Source organism: Protopterus annectens, chromosome 8.part0 (assembly GCF_019279795.1).
Source record: "Protopterus annectens isolate FY-2018-M chromosome 8.part0, PAN1.0, whole genome shotgun sequence".
Taxonomy (NCBI): Eukaryota; Metazoa; Chordata; order Ceratodontiformes; family Protopteridae; genus Protopterus; species Protopterus annectens.
In genome coordinates, this window is record NC_056741.1 from 1,487,529,475 (window position 1) to 1,487,542,764 (window position 13,290).

Genomic DNA, 13,290 nt, shown 5'->3' on the forward strand with positions numbered 1-13,290 from the left:
GCTGAGGGCATTTGCTATGTGTGCTTTGTGTATCTGTTAATGTGAGTGCATTTGGGGCTGCTGAGGGCATTTGTTATGTGTGCTTTAAGATGTCTTTGGGGTTCAGGAAGGTTACATTTAAGTGTCTCATCATATGTGGCTCTATGTGTCTGCTTTAGACTTTAAGTGATGGCTGCAGCGTGTGTGCCACTGACAAAACTGATTGGCATTAGGAGTGCTTTTATGTGGGAGCTTTACCTTCAGTGACATTGTGTAAATAAATGTTTCATACCTCATCAGTATGTTAGAGAATTAATAGGTTGTTAGTAAACATGAGGTAATTTCTGCATTGCCTCAGGCTGCCCATATCCACCATGCTGGTAATTGAGATGGGGGAAAGTTCATATCTATGCAACAGACCTTTTGTTATTGATTATATGGCTGCAAAAAAATATAAATTAATGTCAGAAGTATATGATTTGCAACTCAGGGAACAGTATCTGTCACTGCAAACCAGTTTCCCTGTGTGCAACAAGGCATTCATGAGATTTCAAGTATGCATTTACAGGAAAAATGCCAACTCAAGGTGCCTGCATGTATATATGGCACTGCCAAACATTTGAGGGGAAATTACTGAAGTAGTCCCTGATAATTTATGGATGAAGTCTTTACAGAGATACTCTGAAGGCAGGTTAAACAGCAGGTAATCGAGCAGTACTTAGCAAAAAGAACAAAATTTCTTTCTCAAGAATGATGACTATTGGTTTTACAGCTACTTGGCTACTACCTGGCTACTACTAATGATGGTTTCCATTTCATACTGCTGTTATACAATGGCATTTTGCTTCTTCTCTCACCAGAAGCAAAGCAGCAGCACTAGTCCCAAGATGAGTAATGGACCACAGGCCCTTTGGTGATCAACACTCTTGTCCCAGATGATGCAGGAGTCTATAGACTTCTTGTAGCTTTTTCATGGTAGATGCTTTAAATAGCAACCAGACTAATCAGAAAAGTCCCACACAGACATTCACTGCCCAGTCACTGACAATCAGAAATCAATGTCATCTGCTCATTCTTTCACCAGGAGCAAAATATAAGCACAAATTCCAAACTGGACCTATGAAGCAGCTATCAGGCTTTCTGATTGTAGACAGTCTCTATGAAATAATGTCCCTATGGTCCTCCTCTCACCAGGAGCAAAACAGAAGCACTAATCCCAAGATGACTACTGGGAGGCAGAATATGGGCCCTTTAGTAATTGGTGATCTTGAACCAGATGGTGCAGATTTTAATGGTAAGACAGAAAAAATGGGTTAATGCCCTAAGAGTTACAGTATGCATTATGAACAAGGGAATAACTCAAGATTTAACAATATAAGGGTGAGCCACTAATTTTAAAAGAGCAAGATAGATAGGATGTGGTTGGGCACTTGGTATTCTCTCTCTATGGAATACAGGGGGGTGGCCAATGGATTTAAATAGCTTCACAAAATGATAATTTTGTGCTTATGGAAAATAGCCATGAAAGGGAAGGAAATATGTGGTGAAATTAGCATAAGGGGCAGACAACTAAAGAGACAACTGAGTATTTAATCTTAACTGACCTGTTCTAATTTGTGTGTGACTCACAAGATAAATGAAAATATATAGCAATATACAAAAGAGAAGAAGGCAATGAAGCAATACAAATTACAAGAAAGCAATATAAGAAAAGCAAGCTAACCTTTCCTCACAGCACTCTATGGAAGAGTATGAAGAAGATTTTCCAGTAAAGCCTTGAACCTCTTTATTTTACCCCTTAAAACAAAGTTTAGTTTCTAGCTCCTCCTCCAGTTCACAGGTAAATAACACATAGCTCTGGTCTATTTCCTAGTTTTACAGAAAACAGAATACAATTAGAACACAGTGCAATGAAAATATACCAAAATATAGAAAATAAAAGAAGGCAATGAAGCAATGCAAATTACATGAAAGCAATATAAAAAAGCAAACTGAGTTTGAGTGAGCTTTTCAAGATTTTACCATGCAATTCATAGGAGTGGAAATAGCACAATACATTTTGTTGGTTTGTTGTGCTGACATCTAACTTATTGATCCTAGCTCTTCCTAAGTCTAGCTCATATGTGATAATTAGGGTCATTTATCATTGTCTCTCCATGAACTATTATTCTAACTCACTTGTATCCTGCTTTTCATAAGTTCAAATATCAAATCTATTTTTAAATTCTAATGGTTCTTTTTATACTTTACAACTTCCCAACCATTCTGCTACATTCATTAAGCAGTTGTACATTTCTGTGCTGCTTTTAGTCACTTCTTTCATTTTATTTTGTCACACTGCCACCACGTTCCTAATTAAGTCCCTGATGCTGGCAGCTTATGCAAACATCCAATTTGCAGTTACAGTTTTTCCTCCATTCTTAAGCCTTCTTTGTCATCCATGTCTGTCTTTATTTTTCCATCTGGATCCACCTCTAACATTACACACCTTTTAAGGAATATTTTCTACCCTTTAATATATCTTAACCACATTGAACTCAGGCACAGCAGACTGAACCTGATTCCAACATAATCCTATTCTCTGACTAAACACCCACTTAATATTATCTGAAAAAGATTAAACAATACTTTTTAAACACCTAATAGTTTCATAGATTATAGTGGGCCATTTTGAGCTTAGTCGATTTCCCTTTCATAGGTAAAAATTAAACCCTGTACATTGAGACTGTGAGGTAAACACCTTACCAATTATATAAATCCCCGATCTCTCACTCAAACAAATGTTAAGTAATACAAACAGAAATAAAACTAATGCAGTTATAGACCGTTATCTAAACAGTACATAATCTCTTCTATGTCTGAAATTCTATACATTTTAATGCAGTATGATTCTGAGTAATTTAACAATTTGAGTAAATGTGTCTTTAACTGTGGATATTTATGGTTAATTTCTGTCATTAAATTGACCAAATAGACCAGCAAAGCAGCACAGAGTTCAATAAATTTATTAGATACTTGTGTCTATAACAGACTAGTTTCGGCAAACAGCCTTCTTCAGTGTAACACAATGTAGTCAAGTTCCATTTTAATCATCTTTTAAATACTTATCCAGAGCCAATCACAATCATTTGCTCATGAATATTAATAAATTTGAAACATCTTCATTTTTTCATACAAAAATACAAAGGGTACTGTATATACTGATAAAGTCATTCATGAATGTCAGGCTAAACATCCCAAAGAGGTGCATACACAGAATTAAGAAGTTGTTATAATATTATGGTATATCCATCCTCATGCTCATATTAGTAGAGAACTGTGTTTAGATAGCCATTAGCACTGGCTACTAAGCCAATCTTCATCAAAAGCACCAAATGTGTAATACATCAAGTGCTCAAATTAAATGGACTGACAAAATAGAGGAAAAAATAAAGCATATATATAGGAAATCATAATAAATATGCATATATGAATATATATGGGTGTACAAAATAACTGAAATAAAAAATGAAAATTAAAGAATAAAAAAATATAATAAATAAAAATTAAAAAATAATAAATAAAAATCAGCAACATCCACAATATAAGGCTTATACCAAAGATTGAGCCCAAAATATGTATCGTTAACCTCCAAGACTGATAATGTAATAGTAAATGCAACTATGTATTAATATCTTGTCTAAGATAATAGTGAAATCAGTCCTGAAAATTAGCGTGAACATCCCAAAAAATGTGTACATAGGATAGGACCACTTATTTACATGATATGGCCTATCCATCCAGTCATGTACTCATATTGTATCAGTCTATATATGTATGGCCATAATCCTTAGCTTTTCAACAATTATTCATTTGAGGCACCAAAAATGTTGGATATCGAGTACTTAAGGTAAGAGGCCTAAACAATCTATATCAGAACAATGGGGAAATCAAAGGCGTATGTATACAGGGAATGAAGTAAGTATACACCTATAATTGAATATGAGTATGCCATTATACATACTAAATGATCCATGCTGAGAATCTTCAATTAGGTATTGAAAAATAGAAATCAAAAGACACATTCTTAACCACCAAGATCTAAACAAGTATGTTAATATGTGGAACAGATTGAGATACTGAATAAAAGACTGTGTGAAGCTTGTATGACCACATTGGTTCAAATTGGTCATTATATTACACATGCACATAGTCCATATGCTAAGTATAATTAGAGTAGGGCCCATGATCAGTACCAGCCAAGATGCTAAGTGATCATAATCCCTAGATGATGGATAACCTAAAGAAATGTAGTCCACTTGTTGGAGTCAGATATATCAACATGAATGTTGTCAAATAGCCAACTTCTCCTATAACCAACTTCTCCTATAAATGGTCATTCAATCCAGGATGAAATAAACCCCCCAATGTAGTAATCCAGTATTTCTCTTTTTGGTCCAGTAACCCATGCCAGCCCTGTTTGTTGGTTCTATCTCCAGAAATGCGGTCAATAACCATAAAGGTAAACCTAGCTTGAGGATGTTTTAATGTGTGTTGATATAGAGCACTAGTCTCCTTATGGTTTTTCATGTCGCTGCGGTGTTCATTCATCCTGAATCTCAAAGCCCTCGAGGTTTGTCCAACATAAAATCCCCCACAGTAACACGAGGCCAGGTACACCACCCAATCGCTACTGCAATTACCAAAAACCTTAATGTCAAAAATTCTACTGGTATTGCGACTGGTAAACTCCTTGGATTTAAGCATATACTGGCAGGATCCACAATGGCCACAAGGGAATGAACCAATAAGTTCATCACCATGAAGTGTCAGTTGTTTATGGGTCGTCCCCCCACTTGCCATATGTTTGAAATGTGAAAAGTAAGAACCTAAGGTTTTACCTCGTTTATATGAGAAAAGACAACGAGGTCCCAGGATACTTCGTAGCTTTTCATTAGCCAGTAGAATATTCCAATGTTTGTTAATAATGTTTCTGATCATATTAACGTTTCTGCCATATGTGGTGATGAATCTGACACCTGTACTGCGAGATGATTGATTTTTGTTCTTATTGTGATATTGTAATAGGTCATCCCTTTCAAGACCATTTGCTCTACTCTGTGCAGACAGAATATCAAATCTGTCATATCCCCTTTCGGTAAATCTTCGACCGAGATCCCTACTGGCCACTTGGTATTCCTCAATATTTGAACTGAGCCGTTTGATACGTATGAACTGGGATATAGGAATGCTCCTGATGGTGTGACGGGGATGTAAACTTGATGCGTGTAACAAGGTATTATATTGCGGGTATTTACGGAAAACCCTGGTAGACAAAGTATTGTCTGAGTTCCTATATACAGTGACATCCAAAAAACTAATGCTGTTTCTATCATATGACACAGAAAATTCAAGTCCCCAGACATTATCATTAAGATACTCAACAAATTCCCTTAGGTAACACACATCAGCCCGCCACACCAACCAGCAGTCGTCCAGGTAACGTCTCCAAATGTCCATTTCCACCTGAAAGATATTATGTGATGTATCATAAATCATATATTCTTCAACATAGGCCATGAATAGGTCAGCGTATATAGGGGCAAAGGATGCCCCCATAGCTGTTCCTTGTAGCTGCCAGTAACATTGGCCTTGGAAATACAGAACATTCTTGTTTAACACATGTTCAGACATACATATCAAAAGAGTGTTAAAGCCCGGTGAATATAAGTTAGCCCTTTCCAACCAATATTGTATGGATTGAAGACCCGCCCAATGTGGTATGCTTGTATATAATGATTTCACATCCAAAGTACATAAATACCATTCGGGTTCCAATTGAGTTTCCCTGATAATTTGTAGAAACTGAGTGGTGTCCTGCAACCTAGATCTTATGTGTTCCAATAAGGGTTTAAGATATTTGGTAAGGAAGGCCGACAGTGGTTCGGTCAAGGAACCTATTCCTGAGACTATTGGTCTGCCTGGTGGTTTTACTAAAGATTTATGAATTTTGGGTAAAAGATACAGTATCTGTTTGCATGGTTCAGAAACCATAAGTGAATCCAAACATTTCTTATTAATAATACCCTCCTCATAGGCTAGCCGCAAGAAGGAATCAATCTCATCCTTAAATACTGGTGTAGGGTCTATAGACATGTTCATATAGCACTTAGCATCTGACAATTGGGTTAGCCCTTCTTGGACATAATCCGCAGTATTCCAGACCACAACCGCACCTCCCTTATCAGCAGGGACAATAACTATGTCTTTATTGTCACACAAAGTATTCAGAGCTATCCTGTCTTCAGGAGTTAGATTACTAGCCAACATGATATGTCCCATATTCTCAAAATGAATATCCCTCAAAATACTGTCCATAAAAATGGAAATGTGTTTATTCATAGGAGGTTGGAATGAGGACTTACCAAAACGGAAGTCCCCAGATGGTTCTGACTGGTTATCCTCAAAGAACAGTCTAAGATTTAATCTCCTACAAAAAGCCTGTAAATCCTGTACTATGTGATATTCCTGGCTGAAAAATGAGGGAATGTAGTTCAAACCCTTGTTTAGTAATGCAACCTGTTCATCTGTCAATATGGTTTTGGATAAATTTAACACATTCTGAGTGGACCCTGATGTATCCCCTATTTCAAGAAATTGTCCAGAAGACCCTGAAGGGAGTGATTGGTCTTTCTGTGCTTTCTACCGCCCCGGTGTCCCTTACTCCCTCTAAAGGGGAAATTTTGTTAGTTTTCTTCCTGTTTGGTGAAACTCTTTCCCCAGATGCCTCAAAATCAGTAAGGGAGGATTCATCACCAGACGTGCTATATGAGCTCTCCCCCCTATTTTTGAGAATGGAACGGGGTCTCTTTTTGGTGCGACTGGGCCCTGTTCTAACCTGATTGGTATCCACAAATCTGACCGATCTACTGAAATCAAATGGTTTCCCCCTTTGATAATCGGAAAAATCACGATGAAATTTCTTAATTTTACGTTCCTTTAGGGTTTTTTCATGCTCCATCAGTTCTGAAGATAATTTTTTAATATTATCCTGATATTTTGGGGAGGATTCAAACTTATGAACCTCAGAGCATATGTTTTTTATTTCCAATATATTGGAATCTACTGTCCTTTCGTAATATTGTAACAAAATGTTCACAAATGTCATGGATCCAGTCTGAAGAGCCTCCTGCCAATCTTGATTTAGTTTATCATCTGGCTTCCCCACTAGAGGTTGTGTTCGTATTCGTAATCCTCTGGGAGCCATGTTTTGGGCCGAATATGCTTTAAATAACTTGAGATGCCAAATGTTTGATCTAAGAGTCTTAAATGCCTTGGTGATTGAATGGAAAAACATATCACAATCTGCCAAAGAGGTCTGAGCCGTATTACCTGGATCATTGCTTGGCAGTTTCTCAATGCCAAATACTGCTATATCTTGCCGATCAGCACATAACCCAGATAGAATGGTATTTAGATCCATGTTGTGAACAGTGTTTAGTTATACTACCAGTGAAGACTGATGGAGCACAAAAATGTCCAAGGAATATAGTACTTAAACAAAAGAAGTGACAATAGTTGACGTACCCAGTCGCATCAAACAGAGAGAAAAATTAAACACCTAATCCTTTATAGAGAGTCACAGGGGCGGCAGAAAGCACAAGTGACACAATAATACAGTGCAAGAAAATCCCTATATCAGGTAGAACACCAAAATATCTTAGTGGTAAATTGTAATATTGTTATACCACCATTGACTAATACATGAGATATAAGAACACAACATCGAAATAATTCAATCTCAATTAACCAATAGTTGAACACTAATCCAAAGGTTCAGTATTATACACTCCAATGGACATAACTGTCCACTACAAACAACAACAGTTTGCAATGCCACAACAAACCACTATGAGTATTACAGAACTGGAAGATCAAAACACAATGGGTAATGAGAATACCATGTATTCAAAACCCAAAAAAGTTTAATAAAGATGTGTGAGTCAAATGATCAATATTGGAAACATATATAAACCATATTAAATTCAGTTTAAATGATCTATTAGAAAAGACTTTCATAGATAATACAAAGTCCCTCTCTCAGCTAAATAATTATACCGGTCACCATACACTTGATGTGTTCTCTGTTGGTATCTATATAAAATATTCACCCAATCAACACATACAACAATATTGAGTAGGTAACAGAGCAAATTTTTTAATCAAAACTGGGGGACCGAGCAGTGGCTCGCTTCTGAATAGATAAATGGCAATAACTGACAGAGTCAAAAAACATAAATTCTGCTATAAATCAGTACAGCCATATATATGGTATATCCATTGGTATGTTAAACTTTTTAAAGACACTATAATTCCCAACACTCAAAATCAAACAACATGTAACAAATCACAACCATTGTTTTCCCTCTTATACTTGTATGTTGGGAAAATCAAAAATGGCCCGGTTTAGTTATACATCCATCCTATTTAGTATTATGCTATCAAAGAATCATATCAAATATTGTATGTGTAATACATACTAAAGTCCAAAGCACACTTATGCTAAGGAATGTTGTAGGGTTGTCATGAAGATAATCAGAAACTTACTTATGAATTATATCTACTAGACTCATACCAATATTTCCCCGGTATATTATGTGAAAAAGTTTCTTATATCATTGCTGTTTGTAACTCTATTAGTATGTTTAGGTCATAAACATAATGTGTATTAATACCAACCAGGTCCAATTCACCAAGGCACCTATACAGGTGTCCATACACCAGTTAGCTGGCCTATCCAAAGGCAGAAAACTAGATGTGTCAGTGATTCCAAACATTCAATGTTTTAGGATTCCATTCGCACACTGTCTAATGATCACAGTAATGAATAAAATATAACTTGTACACTAGCAGGTGTATAAACAGGTACATGTAAAAATATCCTGTATCATAGATAGTAGTGCACAATCATATACTGCGCTATATAGTCATTAGGCTAATTATTATTCCAGCAACCAGCCATAAAGGTATACACACAAGGTATGCACACATATATTGTCCAAACCTATAAAAAATTTTTGTATATAGTTCTAACCACAATTAAAGAGCCAAAATTCAAATGCTGTTCACAACTCAATTCTAAACAGTCCGTATAGCAAAAGGTTATATCAAATGCTTATAATGAGAATCGTAATTCTGATCCAAAAAAATGGTTGTAGGAGACATGTAATATTTAGAATTCCAGTCCCCCTACAAAACATAAGGGTCCCAGATCCCAGTCCTGCACTAATTGCAAGATAGATGTCGTCCAATAGTTATATCCAAAAATATATGCATATTATCATGCTAAAACACAAAAATACTATAAAATTTGGAATAAACCCAACAGATATCTTAGTCCTGTTAGGGATCTGACACCCTCCTATATCCCTAATATAACCGGTATGCTACAAAACACTTTCCCTGAGTACCAGCCAAAATAAATGAACAGTATAGGTAATAGTTTGGTTCATATAGATGTTTGATATAGCCCTAAATGGTCACTTCAGTATACCTTAGATATATCTTGATATTTTACAACTCATTCACCCAAAACATAATGTTTAGAGTTCAAAACACTTTGCGTAGTTACATGCCCATAAAAATAAGCAATGTAAAAAGTCAGCAAATATTCAACAATATGTTCGATACATCCCCAAGTTGTAAAGCCTCCTGATATGAGACCATACCCAACTCTCGAAGTATGTTATTACTTCAATTCAGGTGTCATTAAGCACTACAACACATAACAAATGTGCTACAAAACACTTTCCGTGAATATCGGCCAAAAGAAACGAACAGTATGGAAGTTAGTTTTGTTCGTATAAATGTTTGATTAAACCCTAAATGCTATGTATGCCATGTATAAAATACACTTTTGACATAGGCAAACAATGAAGTAATACACCAATTCAGTATACCCAAAGTGTACCTTGGATATATCTAAGTATATCTTGCTGTCTTACACCTCGTTCCCCCAAAACATAATATTTAACGTTCAAAAACACTTTCCGTAGTTATAGGCCCATGAGGTTAGGCAATGTAAAAAATCAGCAAGTGTTCCAAAAACATGTTTGATGCATCCCCGAGTTATAAAGCATACTGATATAAGACCATGCCCAACTCTCGAAGTATGGTATTACTTCAATTCAAGTGTCGTTAAACACTAAACACACTTACTGACATCTGAACATACATGAACAACAATTTGACCACTTAAAGTATAATAAACACAAAGAATGTCCATATCACTTAAGTCCGTAGGTTGTTTAAATCAGATAAGTTCAGACAAAATAAATAAGTCCAGACCGCTTCCAAGTAGACGTCGCTGTATTCCAAATGCCATAAACAAAATGTTCCACTCAACAGTCCCGATCCCAAATGTCCCCAAAAGTAGGTATCCCACACATGAAGATTGGTATATAATGTGAAATATCACCACAACAGTTCAATGTCCCCCAATATCCAAAACTACCAATTCTTGGAGTAGTTGCCCTCACTTAGAACGGATAAACCATATAGCCAAACATCCGGATAAAAGGAAGTCAAGAGCCGAGGGTCGGTATGGCCGTATTTCAGATAAACAACCAACAACAACCCAGCGTTCCTCGATTCAAACGCTGATGTACAAAAAATGCTGCTTACACTTACGGAAAGACCGCAAAAATGTGGCTTCACCCAAAATGGCGCTCGACAGGCCCACAGAGTGAAAATGCAGCACTCGATTCAAACGCTGATGTACAGAAAATGCTGCTTACACTTACGGAAAGACCGCAAAAATGTGGCTTCACCCAAAATGGCGCTCGACAGGCCCACAGCTATGCCTCCTTCTTCCGAACTCACCCGTACCCAAATAGGTGAACTAGACCAAATGTGTGCTACCAGCTCACAATGTGTAAAACATCAAGTGAGCCAAAGTAGCAAAAAGACTCAAAAGTTATCACCATAAATCATCAGCCAAGACCAGGCTGAAAAGCGACTCCACTGCTCGGTCCCCCAGCACAGAGTGAAAATGCAGCACGTACCAAGTCCTATGCACGAGGGTTTGCACCAAATGTATAATACATCAAGTGCTCAAATTAAATGGACTGACAAAATAGAGGAAAAAATAAAGCATATATATAGGAAATCATAATAAATATGCATATATGAATATATATGGGTGTACAAAATAACTGAAATAAAAAATGAAAATTAAAGAATAAAAAAATATAATAAATAAAAATTAAAAAATAATAAATAAAAATCAGCAACATCCACAATATAAGGCTTATACCAAAGATTGAGCCCAAAATATGTATCGTTAACCTCCAAGACTGATAATGTAATAGTAAATGCAACTATGTATTAATATCAGGCTAAACATCCCAAAGAGGTGCATACACAGAATTACGAAGTTGTTATAATATTATGGTATAACCATCCTCATGCTCATATTAGTAGAGAACTGTGTTTAGATAGCCATTAACACTGGCTACTAAGCCAATCTTCATCAAAAGCACCAAATGTATAATACATCAAGTGCTCAAATTAAATGGACTGACAAAATAGAGGAAAAAATAAAGCATATATATAGGAAATCATAATAAATATGCATATATGAATATATATGGGTGTACAAAATAACTGAAATAAAAAATGAAAATTAAAGAATAAAAAAATATAATAAATAAAAATTAAAAAATAATAAATAAAAATCAGCAACATCCACAATATAAGGCTTATACCAAAGATTGAGCCCAAAATATGTATCGTTAACCTCCAAGACTGATAATGTAATAGTAAATGCACCTCTTTGGGATGTTTAGCCTGACATTCATGAAAGACTTTATCAGTATATACAGTACCCTTTGTATTTTTGTATGAAAAAATGAAGATGTTTCAAATTTATTAATATTCATGAGCAAATGATTGTGATTGGCTCTGGATAAGTATTTAAAAGATGATTAAAATGGAACTTGACTACATTGTGTTACACTGAAGAAGGCTGTTTGCCGAAACTAGTCTGTTATAGACACAAGTATCTAATAAATTTATTGAACTCTGTGCTGCTTTGCTGGTCTATTTGGTCAATTTGGTGCTGGTTACATGGTTTGGACCGTGCAAACCCTCGTGCATAGGACTTGGTACGTGCTAATTTCTGTCATTTCCATTATTTTCTTATGTAATTGTTTTCATTATCTAACTCTGTGCTTTTGCTGTTGAATCCTGTAGCCCAAGTCATACCTGAAAAGGGCTTTTGACCAAATTATCTACTGATTTAGCAAGTGAAATTAATCAAATTAAGGTACAACATGTTATTACCTGATCATAGGAATCTATTTCAGCATTTTTGAACTTGACAAAGTGCCATAATTTTCCTATCCACTGTGGTTCTGTTGAGGTCTTAGTACAAATACAGGTGCATGTTATGCCAACTCTCACCTTTATCCAGTCATAGGACTTTATTAGACCTATATTAAAGAAAAATACTTTAAGGGAAAACTCAAAACCTAACAGCCTAGAGGCTCTAGTTAGTGCATTGATAGTGATATCAGCAAGGAATGCTGGAGTTCTTGGGTTTTAATCCTAGAAAAGAGCAAATTTTGTTCCTCAGCGGAATCTGGGGAAATTAAATATGAGCCCATATATCACAATCTGCAGGTGAGGACTACATCCAGTATCACCAGCATGTTGATAGAATATTCTTGTGACCAGAATAGAGAGCGATAAGGACCCCATAACATCAAGTAAAATGGGAGCGAGTAACTTCCCAGTGGTATCAGAACCACATGAGAAACATTGCATATGTGACTTAATTTAGATCAGTCCTGAAAATATATATGGTGCTGCTTATTGTGATGGATTTGAGGTCTTCTTAAGACACTCAGTCTTGCTGGCTGGATTCTGCTGAAATCAAAGTCTGGTTATAGTTGCATTCACAATCTGTTGCATACAGAAACTTGCAGAATATACACTGATGAGAGAATATACTTTGCAGCATCAACTTAGAGCAGTAGCAAATAACTTTTTATAATAAACCATACATACTAATGTTGCAACTTTTAGTTATTGCTCTACTTTACTTCTCAATCAGCATTTGTTTTATTTATTTATTTATTTTACATTTGTTGACCGGGATAGCCCGACTGGATGCATGTCCATTTTCAGCGGAGGCCCGGGGAGAAAAGTTCCAAGGGTAAGCAGATACAGCATTACATAATACCAGCATTACATATTACAAACAGACTCTTTACAGAGATTACATAAGTAAGCAAGTTAAACAAGTTCCACAGGTTACAGTTAATCCTGAGC